General features: G+C 37.6%; 1 protein-coding gene across 1 annotated transcript in view; it reads right to left on the bottom strand.

Annotated features, from left to right (window-relative positions):
- The window catches only part of MAGED1 (MAGE family member D1), a 61,043-nt gene extending 48,308 nt beyond the window's left edge, over window positions 1-12,735 (bottom strand). Inside the window, exon 1 of the mRNA XM_059157173.1 lies at window positions 12,643-12,735. The gene's annotated coding sequence lies outside the window, so the exon portion shown is untranslated. The remainder of the gene's footprint in view (window positions 1-12,642) is intronic.

Genomic DNA, 12,735 nt, shown 5'->3' with positions numbered 1-12,735 from the left:
TTCTCTGGATCCACAGAATCTTCCTGAGAATATACTTTTCCCTGATGAGACTAGATCCTTGATGAGACTAGAACCTGAACAAATCTCATCAGTAATCTCAACAATTTAGTAGCCCCTCAAACCTCCCACCCCCCACAATCATCATGATCACATTCACAGTCTAAAATCAAACCCAATGTTTGCCTTCTTTACTCCTACTTCTTGGCAGCTGAACAGAAAAAAAAGACAAAACTACAAACACTTCATTCCCAACCTAGATAGGTGTTCATTACTGCCCATCAATCTTCTTTCACTCCCTAGAAGAATGCAAAGTTTCCTCTTCTTTCCTCTAGCCCCTGGCCATCTCCTCTTACAGTCCAGAATGGCCTTACTACCTTATTCATATAGAATATAGGGGCACAAAGAAAGAAACTCTCCCTATTTCTTGCTTTTCCAAAACCATAAAAATTAAAAACATCCCTTTCTGACTCTCCTTAACACCAGTGTCAGAAGTGATGCCCTTTCTCTTGTTCGTGGCCAGTACTTCATACGTTCTCTACACATCTTTTCCACATTTTGCTTCACCAGTTATCCCCTTTCTCTATTATTTTCAACCTCTGTTTTTATTAGCTACTCTACTGCAGAACACATAAACATGTTCATATCACTCATCCTAAAAATATACATGTTCCACCCATTATCTATTTCACTTTTCACAGACAAGATCTTTGACATGAAAGTCTACACTCATTCCATGAACACTTTCAACAATTATATTATTAGTTCTCTGCACATTAGTCTTCACTAACACTGATCCATACATATTCACTACTCTTGTTTCCTCTAAAATCTCTAATGTAACAGGACCCTCTCAGTCTACATCTTATATAACCATGTACAGGAATTTCACTTTTATATTTTAAAAAGTTTAAAACAAACAAAAAAGTTTAAGACAGTAGTCTTAAAAAACAAACACAATACATGTTCATTAGTATACAACAGTGTCTGGCACACTCAAACACACACAAAAAGATAAGTATCTTCAATTATCATTCCATTCTCCCATACATAACTGCTAAGGCTACATTCCAACCTCCGGGAGAATCTGAGCAATCATCTCACTCCTTATGACATCCTTAAATCCCATGAATTAGAGGAATTCTTAGATTACTCAAGGATACACAACTGGGCTTCAGTGCCAACTAGTAGAGCTTTGAGGCGAAAGTACACAATAAATAAAAGTTCTCATGGAGTCTGTTAAAGAAAAATTATCCTGACACTTGTTAAAATGGTAATTTTAAAAGGATATTGAGATAGGGAAAAGAAAATGGATTCCACTCTGAATACAGTAAAGACAGCTGGGAATCTACAGCCAAGGAGTAGATTTGGGTGGGGATGGTGGGGGCGGAGCTTAAAACATCAAGATTCTTGATTAAAACATCAAGAAGAGGGGGATTCTTGTTAAACAGACTTAGAATTCTTGTTGAAGGCAGACCTGGATAATCACATATCAAGGGGGTGGGAAGGGAATCTCATTAAGTTGATTCAGCAAGGATTCTTTCAAAACCTGGACCAAAGAGGCCAAAGACAATGTCCAAAGATGGTATCTAGTTGAAAAAGAGGGCTCCAAGGAGAATGACTCACATTTGGTCAAGGTGGGAGTGTTTGTTAGCCCTTTTTCCACTTTTCAGCTGTCCTTGGGCAATGTTTCTTCACTCAAATATTCTCTATTTTAGACCTGTTGCAATGAGACTGCCCTTGCATATATATGCACATAAAGAATTAGAAACTTGCAATACTATGTACATGTGTATGCACATATCTATCTTATATACATATTATACCACATATATATTATACATATATATAAAATGTCATGTTACACTGCAAATATAATATATATTATGTATTACAATAAATTATAACAGATGTAATACAAAAACACGACTCTCCCAACCACACAGGCTGCAATGTAACATGACATTCTCTCTCTCTCCCAGACCATTACACCTCTTTCCTCATCTGCCTCCTACTGTCCCACTCCCATGAGCCCACCCAGTGTATCATCAGTACATCACAAAGAGAACTGTATATCTCATCCACTTAGGACAATTCCATTATTTCTTCCTCACAGGCTTCAGAGGAAATCCTAGTTCTCTCACCTGACTTTTGGGGTTCTCAACTGCCTAGCCCCTGAGTCTCCAGTTTCAGTTCTCCTCCTCTACATAAAACTTATGTTCCAGGGGCACCTGGGTGGCTCAGTGGGTTAGGCCTCTGCCTTCGGCTCAGGTCATGATCTCAGGGTCCTGGGATCGAGCCCCACATCGGGCTCTCTGCTCAGCAGGGAGCCTGCTTCCCCCTCTTTGCTCTTTGCCTGCCTCTCTGCCTACTGGTGATCTTTGTCAAATAAATAAATAAATAAATAAAATCTTTAAACAAACAAACAAACAAACAAAAAAAAACTTATGTTCCAGTTCTAACCAACTACATGTATGTCTTTCTTTGAATATATCAAGATCCCTCCTTCACAATTCTTCCAGTTTCCTCTGACTGGAACACCCTTCATAGCTCTTAAACCTTCATATTTTCTCTATTCATCCAATATCAAACATTATCTTTCTTTCCAAAGCCATTGCAGATGCCCTTTCTGTGTTCCCCCACTTGCCTATACTCACCATAGGCATATACTCATCATACTCTTTAGACACTGTCTGTTCATTTACTCATACCCCATTATAAGTATCTTCATTAAGAACAAGAAACCAGTCAGTTTTACTTTTACATCCTCTGTACCCAGCCTAAGATCAGATACAAGGTAGTGTGGTATATAAATTTTTACTGAATGAATGACTACATAAAAATGAATGGAATGCTGGTGGAGTCATTCACTTGTATTCAAAATAGTGAGGAAAAAGGCACAACAAAAGGTCAAGTAGGATGACTAGGAAAATAGTAATAATCCTCTGAGCACTCACATCTTGCTTTCTAAGTACCAATCCCTACTGAAGGAATACATGCCTCCTTGCAAAGTGGCTGATTCTAGGACTGCGGCAGAGAATGTACATAATGAGCCTAAAATAAAGCAAGGAAGGGCTAAGTGGGTGAAGAGTATTAAAGAGGGGACTTGTTGTGATGTGATGAGCACTGAATGTTGTATGTTAAGTGATAAATCATTGAATTCTACTCCAGAAACCAATATTGCACTGTATGTTAACTAACTAAAATTTAAGCTTAAATAAAGGCAAGTAAGTCAAGAGCTAATGAGATCATGTAAAGGATACAGGAGCCAAACAGAAAAGTTTAATTTCTAAAATGACAGTTTGAGCATCAAAAATCAATCACAGTGGATAAATACAATAAAACACATAAAAATCCATGAATTCCTAATAATATTAAAGAAAACAATGAAAGTCTCTAGGAAACCAACCCCTTACTCTGATAAGTAAAAAAAAAAAGGAAAAAAAAGCATTCACCTTGACTTTCTTTTTATAAGTTATATTTTGGAACAAAAAAAAGAGTTGATAAAGTCTTTTTATATAATAATTTCAGCTAATAAACGCAGAAGGATTGATTAAATTAGACCACGTTCTTTCAACTACTACTGAAATTATGAATTTAGACAATTATCTTCAATGGCTGCTAAAATCAACAGGAGAAAGGTTGGTAGGAGATACTACAATGGAGAGATCAGGCTGACAAAACCTGAAAACACAAATCAACCCCAGAATCAGTTAAAAAGTTAAACCAGATATGATGAAATACAATAGAAAGTGCGTATCACTACCTCCAATGATTTTTTTTCCCCTTAAAAAATAATTGAATGGATGCCTGGGTGGCTCAGTCGATTAAGTATCTGCCTTTGGCTCAGGTCATGATCCCAGCATCCTGGGATCCGAGTCCCAAGCAGGTTCCTTGCTCAGGTGGGAGCTTGCTTCTCCCTCCATCTCTCACTCCCCCTGCTGTGCTCTCTCTCTAACAAATAAATAAATAAAATCTTGAAAAATTAATTGAAACTGAATCTAATCAAGCCTCTAGTTCTAAATGCCAGTGAACAGAAACATGCAGATGGGAAAACAAAATGAATACCTCAAGGAAGCAATCATCTAAATCCATTTGTTGATAGGATAAATGACTTAGTTTCTCTAATAAACCAATGGTCTTTAAAATGTAGGGGGTGACTACAGATAGGAAAAAAATACTTAAAAGAAAAAATATCTAATGTCAGTAAACAGTAGCCCTTGGTTAGATATATATTTAACAAAGCCAACTATAAAAATACATCTTTTTATTAATACTTTTTAAAAAGATTATTTATTTATTTCAGAGAGAGGGAGACAGCACGCATGTACGTGTGAGGGTGGAGGGACTAAGGAAGAGGGAGAGAAAGAATGCTGAGCCCCACACAGGGAACCAGGCATGATATCATCCCCTGAGATCATGACCTGAGCCGAAATCAAGAGTCAGATGCTTAATTGACTAAGCCACTCAGGTGCCCCTAAAAAGATATCTTTAAGACAGTCATGGAAATTTGAATATGGACTGGGCATTAGATAATATAAGGAATTACTGTTAACCTTCTTAAGTATAATGGCCTTGTGGTTACTTAATAGAATACACTTAAGAGTTAGAGATGTGGGGTGGTTCAGATGGTTAAGTGTCTGCTTTGGGCTTAGGTTATGATCCCAGCAGCTGGGACCAACCCTAATGTCAAGCTTCCTGCTTAGTAGGGGAAGTCTGCTTCTCCCCCCGACCCCCTGCCCCACTTCTTGCTTGCTCTCTCATTCTCTCCCTCTCAATAAATAAATAAGATCTTTAAAAAAAAGCTAGAGATGGATAGTGAGTTATTTACCCATATAATGATATAACGTCTGGGATTGCTTTAAAATACCCAGTGAAAAAAAGCAGGTGAGGAGAAAAAAATCAAAGGCAACTGACCAAATGATATTAATCGTTGAAGATGAGAAATGAATACATTCTGGTTTATTTTACTATCCTCTACTTTAAATATATTTGAAAATTTCAGTAATAAATGAAAAAAGAAGCCAATGTCAGGGGTTGCAACTGGCTCCTTCCAAACTGGACAGTTTGAGCAACAGAAGAAATGATGACTGCAATGGATTGAAAAGTACTAAATATATAAATAGCCACAAGTTCAGCAAAATAGAGAAAAGGACAACAAAGACATCTCAAAAAATATAAGTATACTTTAATTTAGGTTGGGTGATGGTTTTAAAAACCAGCTGTAAGACCTATTATTTCACATTTTATAATTAACAGTTTCCTCACCAGGATTTCTTCCTCTTTATTATTTGATTTTTACCTTTATTCTTTTTTTTTATTGTGCTATGGACTTTATTCTTTTGTGTATGATATCATACACATCATCTTCAGTGATAAGAGCATGGGATTTCATATTACAGAACTATGCATTTGAATATGAACACCCTTTGATGGAGATTCCTTAAGGAATTAAAAATGGAGCTACCCGGGGCACCTGGGTGGCTCAGTGGGTTAAGCTGCTGCCTTCGGCTCGGGTCATGATCTCAGGGTCCTGGGATTGAGTCCCGCATCGGGCTCTCCGCTCAGCGGGGAGCCTGTTTCCCTCTCTCTCTCTCTGCCTACTTGTGATCTTTCTCTGTCAAATAAATAAAAAAATCTTTAAAAAAATGGAGCTACTCTGTGACCCTGCAATTGCACTACTGGGTATTTACCCCAAAGGTACAGATGTAGTGAAAAGAAGGGCCATGTGTACCCCAATGTTCATAGCAGCAATGACCACAATCGTCAAACTGTGGAGGGAACCAAGATGCCCTTCAACAGAAAATGGTTAAAGAAGACACAGTCCATATATATGAAATGAAATATTATGCCTCCATCAGAAAGGATGAATACCCAACTTTTATATCAACAGGGACGGGACTGGAGGAGATTATGTGGAGTGAAATAAGTCAAGCAGAGAGAGTCAATTATCATATGGTTTCACTTACTTGTGGAGCATAAGGAATAACATGGAGGACATTAGGAGGAGGAAAAGAGAAGTGAATTGGGGGAAATTGGAGGGGAGACGAACCATGAAAAGACTGTGGACTCTGAGAAACAAATTGAGGGTTTTGCGGGGGGATTGGAAGAGCCTGGAGGTGAGTATTAAGGAGGGTACATATTCCATGGAGCACTGGGAGTGGTACATAAACAATGAATCTTGGAACACTGAAAAAATAAAATTAAATTAAAAACAAAAAACAAAAAACAGCCTTTGGGGCGCCTGGGTGGCTCAGTGGGTTAAAGCCTCTGCCTTCAGCTCAGGTCATGATCTCAGGGTCCTGGGATCGAGCCCCAATCGGGCTCTCTGCTCATCAGGGAGCCTGCTTCCCTTCCTCTCTCTGCCTGCCTCTCACAAGTAGTGTGATCTCTCTCTGTCAAATAAATAAATAAAAATCTTTATAAAAAAAAACAGTCTTTAAGCTTTATGATTAAATTTCTTAACCAAGTATTAAAAAAAAATTTCTTAACCAAGTATAATTCCTTTCCTTTCATATAAAATGGAAGAATATGTACATCTTTAGTCTTTTTTTGTTTTGATTAGAAATGCATATATTTCCTGATGAAAAATAGACACCTAGTAAATATTACTTGTCTTCTTTTTTTTTTTTTAAATTTTTTCAATTTATTTATTTTCAGAAAAACAGTATTCATTATTTTTTCACCACACCCAGTGCTCCATGTAATCCGTGCCCTCTATAATACCCACCACCTGGTACCCCAACCTCCCACACCCCTGCCACTTCAAACCCCTCAGATTGTTTTTCAGAGGCCATTGTCTCTCGTGATTCACATCCCCTTCCAATTTACCCCAACTCCCTTCTCCTCTCTAACACCCCTTGTCTTCTTTTTTAAAAAACAAGTAATACAGCTATAAAAGGCTAATTGGGGAAAAAAGAATTTGAAAATGGTTAGGTATTAGATGGTATTAGGAAATTATTCTTAATTTTTCTTGGTAACATAAAGGTAATTAAATTATTTACAAAACATCTGTAATATTCAGAGATGAACAATAAGATATTTAGGGGTAAAGTGCCATGATCCACGCTCCTCAAACTGATCTATTAAGTGGTATCTCAATCAAAATGTCAAAGAAGCATTTTTGTGAAAACTGACAAGCTGATTCTAAAATACATATGGAAATGCAAAAGACCAAGAATAACTAGGAATTATTGAAGAAAGAGAACAAAACTGTAGGACTAAATGACTATATATAAGATATATTATAAAATGACATTATGATAGTGGTACTTATACAAGAATAGAGAAATAAACCAAACAAAAAGGAATTCAGAAACAAACCCACATATATAATCTAGTCATTTGATTCATGAAAAACACGACTTTATACAAGGGAAACAATGATCTTTTCAATAAGTGATAATGGGTTGACTGAATGTCCATTTCTTTTTTTTTAAAGGTTTATTTATTTATTTAAGAGAGCATGAGTGGGGGAGGGACAGAAGGAGAGAGAGAAGCAAACTTCCGGCTGAGCAGGGAGCCTGATGTAGGGTAGATCCCAGGACCCTGGGATCATTACCTGACCTGGAATCATGAGGCTTAAAGCGACAGAGCTACCCAGGTGCCCCTAAATGTCCATTTTGACATACAAAAAGGGAGTGGCTTTACTCATACTGAAATCACACACAAAATCAATTCAAATAAATTGTGAATACAAATGAATGATTAAACAATAGCGCAACACAGAAAAATGTCTTCAGGACTTTGAGAAATGCAAAGACTAACAAAACAAGGCTAGCCATAAAGGGGAAAAACTATGAAACTGAACAATATTAAAATTGAGATATTCAGTTCATTAAAGGACACCATTAAAAAACTGAGAATGCAAGGAACTGAGATTTGTAATAAACATATCTAACAAAATATCAACATTCTTTTTTTTTAAAGATATTATTTATTGGGGGCACCTGGGTGGCTCAGTTGGTTAAGCAACTGCCTTCGGCTCAGGTCATGGTCCCAGAGTCCTGGGATCGAATCCCATATTGGGCTCCCAGCTCCATGGGGAGTCTGCTTCAACCTCTGACCTCCCCTCTCATGCTCTCTCTCTCTCTCAAAATAAATAAATAAAAATCTTTTTTTAAAAAAGGTATTATTTATTTATTTTTGTGAGGGAGAGGGAGAGAGCATGAGTAGGGGGAGGGGCAGAGGGAGAAGCAGACTCCCTGCTGAGCAGGGATTTTTTTTTCCCCATGCAGGGCTTGATCCCAGAACCCTGAGATCATGACCTGAGCCATGACCTGACACTTAACCATCTGAGCCACCCAGGCGCCCTCAAAATATCAACATTCTTAATATAAAAAGATCTCCTACAAACCAAAAAGATAGTCCAGGAGAAAAAGTCAAAGATTAAACAGGTATTTCATAAAAAGATATCCAGGCTTACAAACATATGAACAGATCATCATATTTGCAAATTAAAATCACAATAAGATACCATTCATAACCACTAAAATGGCTTTTTTCCCCTTCAAAAGTAAAGACAATGACAAGTGCTGACAATATTCTAGAGAAAGTGGAACTGTTGAAGATTTATACTGAGTTTTATAGTACAAGCACACCTCAGAGACATTGTGGATTTGGTTCCAGACCATCACAATAAAATGAATGCCACAATAAAGCAAGTAAAATGAATTTTTTGGTTTCTCAGTGCATATAAAAGTTATGTTTACACTGTACTATAGTCTATTAAGTATGCAATAACATTGCTTAATAATGTATATACTATAATTAAAAATATTCTTAAAAATGCCAACCGTCATCTGAACTTTTGGCAAGTCATCACTACTGATCACAGATTACTATCAACAAATACAATAATAATGAAAAAGTTTGAAATATTGCAAGAATTTTATCAAAATGTAACACAGAGACATCAAGTGTGCAAATGTCATTGGAAAAATGGTGCCTATAGATTTGTTCGACTCAGGACAGCCACAAACCTTCAATTTGTAAAAAACAACAACAACAACAACAACAACAACAACAACAAAACAGTATCTGCAAAGTGCAACAAAGCAAAGTGCAATAAAACAAGGTGTATCTATACAACCACTGTGGAAAACCAGCTGGCATTATCTACTAAAGCTAATCATATACATAATCTATAATTCAGCAATTCTACTCTTAGAATGCCCAAAAGAAATGTGTGCATATATTACCAAAAGACATGTACTAGATTGCTCACAGTATTATTTACAGACCAATAATGGAAATAAACAAAATATCCATCTACTATGATATATTCAAACAATGGCATACATAGCAATGAGAATGAAGGAATTACTACTGTGCCCAATAATATGGATGAATCTCAAAAACAAAATCTTTTTTTAAAAGGTTTTATTTACTTTTTGAGAGTGACAGAGAGAGAGAAGCAGACTCCTCGCTGAGCAGAGAGCCCGATGCAGGGCTCAATCCCAGGACCCTGAGATCAAGACCTGAGCCAAAGGCAGACGCTTAACTGACTGAGCCACCCAGGTGTCCCTTAAAAAAATCTTATGCCAGTGAAGTCAGGCACACACAAAAAATATTATACTATAATATTTTTACAAAGTCCCAAAATAGACAAAATTATTATAATGTGACAGAAGCCAGGATTGTGACTAATGGGAGTTTAGATGCGAATGGTAGGGGACACATTCAAGGGCCTTCAGATGCTAATCATATTCTATTTCTTAATTTGGATGCTGGTTACACAGGTGTTTACACTATGAAATGAATGGATGGATGGATGAGTGGGCAAAAGAGTGAACAAGTGAGCTAATATGTCAAAAGTTAACTGTTGAATCTAGGTTCGGAGCATAAAAGTATTCATACTCTTCTTTCAACTTATGCTTGTTAAATTAAAAAATGTTCAAGTAAAAAGAGTCACTATGCCTCTCAGCTCTCACGTACCTAATATAATCTGATTTATGAAAGGAAATTTTTTAAATGAAATTTCTATTCCCAGATTGTGTCTTATAAAACAGTAAAATACTCCACATATTTTCTATTTCTCATTAATAAACAGAGAAAGAGAGACAGACATAAAGACAAAGAGAATCTGGCCAGGACTGAGTGTTTTGCAGACCATACCTCCATGAACTCCACCACCAACAGTAAGTTACCATCTAGCTCTGAGTCTTGGTTTTATCATCAGTAAGATGACAATGATAATACTGACCTTAGAAGATGGTTTTGAACATTAAGTGACCAACTATATTTAAAAGGTTGCCTGTACAGACAGATCAAGTACTAAATTCTTCCAATTTAACATACCAACATTTATGGGCAATGTATCATGAATACACAGTGATAAGAGCAGTGAAAGAGGTAATTAACTATGCTGTGGGATAGCACACAATGCACCACGGATACACAGACTGAAAGAGAAGTGAGGATGGATATAAAGATGTCTTCCTAGCAGGGCTGGTAACTGACAATACACCTAAATGATAGCAAGAAGCTAGCCAGGATAAAAAGAATATGGGAAATATAAGTGCTTGGATTAGGTTATTTCAGTATGCAGAGTGCAGCATTAAAGCTATGCCGAAAAGTGACCAGAGGCAAAAGGGGTGTGTAGGAAACCGAGTGAACAAAACATAGAGACACTGACATAGATACATCTTGTTTTTCCCACTAATAGCTGTATAGTTTGTGCCCTCACTTCCTTTAGGTTCTGCTCAAATGTTGCCTTACAGGGAGGCCTTCCTATCCATCCTATTTAAAATAGTACATCCCCTCTCCATCACAACCTATTCATATTTATTATATATTCATTTACTGTCTCTCAACTACAGTTTAATAAACTATTTTCCACTGTTGTATCCTCAGTGCTTAACACTGACACATAAAGTTATTCAATAAAAAATTCTTGGATGAATGATGGTTGCACACTGGATTAAAGCCACGCGATTTTTAAATGCCCTGTAATTATGACTTGAATAAAGAATACACAGACATCAGCAATACCCTTCAAAAAAGTTTCTAAGTGTTTTGGTATCATGAAAATCTCTGCCTCATTTTTTCTAAAAGAATTGAAAATTATACCTGGCCCAGAAAAAAAAAAGGATTACCTCTTATTTGGCAAGTATAACACAGTAGTTACAAGAGGAGAGAAATAAATTGCTTGTTCAAGGAGATCCTTGATTAGGGGCGCCTGGGTGGCTCAGTGGGTTAAGCCTCTACCTTCAGCTCAGGTCATGATCTCCCGAGTCCTGGGATGGAGCCCCACATCGGGCTCTCTGCTCAGCGGGAAGCCTGCTTCTCCCTTCTCTCTCTGCCTGTCTCTCTACTTCTGATCTCTCTCTGTCAAATAAATAAATAAATAAATAAAGGAGATCCTTGATTAAATTCCTTTTTAGAGCCTGAAAAACCCTGACCCTCATCATAAGTTTAATGGTCATGATGTCCCTCTCTTGGGTAAAACTGGAATAATAAATTATGATTAACTAATGTTCTCACAAGACAAACTGAACCTGATGAATGGGACAGAAAAATGCATTTCTGCGCCTAATAGAGAATACGTGCAAACTTTGAAAAATCTGCCAGCTTCCTGTTCAATGTTGCTACCAGAGTACAGAAAAGGATTTGCATAATAAATATAACTCATATAAAAAATAAATTTGTGATTGGATATCTTATCTGTCAACCAGTCCTATTCCATGAAAAGTTTTAAAGGAGATGGGAAAACTGCCAGTGTCAAGAGCTGACACCAGGTAACAGGCAAAACCCTTGCTCCTTTAAAAAGTGGGGACTGAGTTCTATGCCAATTATTTAAAATCTATTTATTTGAGAGAGAGAGAGAGAGAATGAGAAAGAGTGCATGACAGAGAAAAGGTCAGAGGGAGAAGCAGACTTCCCGCCAAGCAGGGAGCCAGATACAGAACTTGATCCCAGGACTCCAGGATCATGACCTGAGCTCAAGGCAGTCATTTAATCAAGTGAGCCACCCAGACGCCCATGTTTTGTTTTGTTTTTGTTTATGTTTTTTTAATGTCATGAATACAGGGTTAAAATCAGGGCAGTTTCTGATGTATCATTTTGTTTAGAGTAAAAATTTAAAAAAATAATTAACAAGTAAAATAATATTTTTAAGAAAACAGCATTGACCATGAAATTGAAGACATACCTGGTTTTCAGAAGTACGTAATTCAATGGCCTCTGCAGGAGTGGGACAAGAGGCATCAGGTTGTGGGGCAGGGAGAGGAGCAAAGTACTGCAGTCGAAGGAAAAGGAAGAGCGGGAGAAAGGGGATCCAAAAATTTTAAGGCTAAAAGGGGGCGGTGAACAAGGTGGGAGGTAAGACGTAGGAAAAGAATCTGTGGTAGAGGGGATGACCCAGGCTCAAAAGATCAGGAAGAGGATCTGGGATAACGAGGAGAGGTAAAGAATGACCAGGGATAAAAGGACTACAAGAGAGAAAGGGGAGAGGATGACGGCCTGTCATCTTCATTAGAGGGGGAAGATAGGCGACCGGAACCTACGCGTCAGAAACATCCTTCACACAACGTACTCTGGGGATGAAAATTTCTTTCCGCCCCACGTTGAAGCAAGGAGGAAAGTTTCTCCGGGGTGTCTGGGGACTCACTTGGGAAAATTATCACCCTCTTTCTTTACACTCACCTTCCTGAAGAAAACCGCAACGCAACGATGGCGTGACCAGAAGTGCTATTTTCCTTCCTTCGGCGAAAGCCTTGCTTCCGCCGCCACGCCCCC

Source organism: Mustela lutreola, chromosome X, assembly GCF_030435805.1.
Source record: "Mustela lutreola isolate mMusLut2 chromosome X, mMusLut2.pri, whole genome shotgun sequence".
Classification (NCBI taxonomy): Eukaryota; Metazoa; Chordata; class Mammalia; order Carnivora; family Mustelidae; genus Mustela; species Mustela lutreola.
Note: the sequence above shows the minus strand (reverse complement) of the source record. Positions and strands in the feature narration are given on the sequence as shown.